Source organism: Electrona antarctica (assembly GCF_951216825.1).
Source record: "Electrona antarctica genome assembly, contig: scaffold_59, whole genome shotgun sequence".
Lineage (NCBI taxonomy): Eukaryota > Metazoa > Chordata > Actinopteri > Myctophiformes > Myctophidae > Electrona > Electrona antarctica.
The window spans coordinates 78,776-82,006 of NW_027637795.1; positions in this window are offsets into that span (position 1 = coordinate 78,776).

Sequence of the window (3,231 nt, forward strand, 5' to 3'; positions counted from 1 at the left end):
GGAGCACATGCAGCAGTTTGTTAGGTTGAGATTGGTGGCTGATGACTGTATTGTTCCACTCTTTGGCCAATCAACACCAAGCAGTTAGTGGTTCCACCTCAGGCTCTCCAGTATAAGAAGAGTTTGTAGTTGTTCTCCACAACTCCTCCAGGATATCTATACTTTCTGATCACATCTGACTGTGGACTCCAGACTTCAGCTGAAGATGAACTCTCTCAACACACCCAAGGATCATCAAGACCTCTGTAAGTTACTTACTGTGTCTACTCTATATGGATATACAGCATGCCATAAGGATGTTGTTTATCTAGTCATTTGTTTGTTTTGATTTATTTTAGCATTGACTACCTGTTGTCATGTATTTACTAAAATATAAAATGATTGTAGAATCGAATTATAAATGGATGCTAAATTGATATTAGGGTACATTAACTTAACACTATAGGTTTTGCTATTTTAAGTCCAGGGATGCCTCTAAACAACATTTCCTTTGTCTTTGTTTCCAATTCAGTGTTGCATCATCAGTCTGGCTTCCCTCTTCTACCAGATGTGAATGAACAAAGAAGCTTGGCTAAGCAAAAATGCCACTGCTGTGATCAGTGTGGTAAACGCTTTCCTACAATGTCTAGACTTAAAACACACCAGACCATTCACACTGGAGAGAAACCCTTTGGATGTGATCAGTGTGGACAACACTTCTCTACAATGGGAAATCTTAAAACACACAAGAGAATTCATACTGGAGAGAAAGCCTATGGATGTGATCAGTGTGGACAACATTTCTCTCGAATGGACAGCCTTAAAGGCCACCAGAGAATTCACACCGGAGAGAAACCCTATGGATGTGATCAGTGTGGTAAACGCTTCTCTCAAATGAACTCCCTTAAAACACACCAGAGAATTCACACTGGAGAGAAACCATATGGATGTGACGATTGTGGACAACACTTCTCTACAATGGGACATCTTAAAACACACAAGAGAATTCATACTGGAGAGAAACCCTATGGATGTGATCAGTGTGGACAACATTTCTCTGAAATGTCCAGCCTTAAAATCCACCAGAGAATTCACACAGGAGAGAAACCCTATGGATGTGATCAGTGTGGGCAACACTTCTCTCAGTTGTCTGACCTTAAAAAACACCAGAGAATTCACACTGGAGAGAAACCCTATGGATGTGATCAATGTGGACAAAACTTCTCTCAAATGGGAAATCTTAAAACACACCAGAGAATTCACACTGGAGAGAAACCCTATGGATGTGATCAGTGTGGTAAAAGCTTCTCTCGAACGGACAGTCTTAAAAGCCACCAGAGAATTCACACTGGAGAGAAACCCAAATGATTTTTTTTTTTTTTTTGTTTTACTTGTTAATGGATTTTCTTTTTGGACATTTTCAAGACATTTTAAATTAGACACATTGTCTGTGACAGGGAGAAATTAGCACGTAATCACATTTTGTACATACATGTGTAATTATGGATGAAATAAAACGTGTTACAAAATACATATTGTGTACGTTCTTATTGCCATTGGTCAAATATATGAAAGGAGTCACAGACGTCCATATACAAGCTTCCCATTGTATTTTCAAACACCATTTTAACCATGTTAGATTAATTGAACATATCCTGACGAAGACCTGAAGGGGTCGAAACGTTGTATCCTCTTCTCCATGAAATAAAAATGTGGAACTCAAGGCTGGTGTGCGAACTACATCTCCTTTCATCAGATTCATTGAAAACACCCATATTCTGGTGACTGTCATAATGTGTGAGGGTGAGTGATTTTTATTACTTTTAATTCATTTTTTTATTTTCTAGTTTTTCTACTTGATGAGGCATTTCTGTCTCTTTTAAAAAAATATATATATATTTGACATTGCACGTTGATTTGACATCACAAGATGTATTCTCTTTATTTCCTACTCAGATCATGCATCTCAAATGGCCAATTCTCTGGTTACCATTTCAGATTTGGCCCATGGGCCTTCTTCTCTTCATAGTACTGGTCAATTTTATTATTAACACATTTCACATTATGAAATAGTAATAATTATGTTAGTGAAATGGGTATGGAGACGTGGGAAGACCTCTGTTACTGAACAAACAATATAGCAATGATTAGTAGAGCTATTTTAACAAAATCCCTTACAAGTTACAGCACCTTTAACATTTCACAAAGGATGATAATAATAATAAGTTCTGTGTCATAGACCTATTTCTGTAGTTCTGTTGAAACTCAAAGAGGTGTAACATGGTCTCAGTTCATCCATAATGTGATCATTAACAGGTGATCTGTCCAATGCCAGACAACCAGTGACGATAATGACCTATCTGATGATAGGGACATCTACAGGCAACGTAGAATGTGATATGCACAAGCAAACATGATTGTACGTAAGTTTAGTATTGTCATGGTCTGGCCCTCTGCCTGTTTATTCCCCTCTTTCTGTATCTCTCTCTCCCTCTGCCCAGTTGTGTCTGTCTTTCCACTTCAGCCACTCCCACTTCCCATTGCAGCCCTCAGTCCTAGTTACACACCTGGTTCCACTCTCATCAGCCCAGCCAATTACAAACCTGTGAACTCTGCTACAATCAACCCACCACCTATAAATACTGGACTCCTTGCACAAACTAACTGTCAGAACATAAATCTTCACTTCGTTGTCCCCTGCTCTACCTTGATGTTTTGGGTTTGTCATTTTGACAACAACTATTGTGTGTTTGTTTGCTAAGCGGTTAAAGCTCTATATTCTGATATACTCATTGTAATAGAGTGTTTGTTCAGTCACAGGGCTCTCCATGTCTGTGTAATAAACAATGTGAGAAGATTAATAAACAATATCATATAAGATCTTTATACCACTGCTATCAACTCCATCAAGCTCATCCTGGGTCTCCCCTAACCTGACTCCGCCAGATGGGGCAGCAGAGAGTACACTGTGTACTCTCTGCTGCCCCATCTGGCGGAGTCAGGTTAGGTCTCCCCATCAACAGCTACGTTCTGTGGCTGATACTGAGTGGAGCTGGTGGGACAATCGCCTCCGAGTTCTTCTATCTCAACCTGATCGTATCTGTGACCATCTCTTCCCTGGCCTCTGTCTTTTACTTTGCATGGCTCTTCACATGCACATTAATTTTGTTCAGGGTTTTTTCGCATTACTTCTAGTTTTTTTTTCTGGTTCCCTGTTCCATCATTCCAGTGTTGTATCTGTGTGGAGCGTTA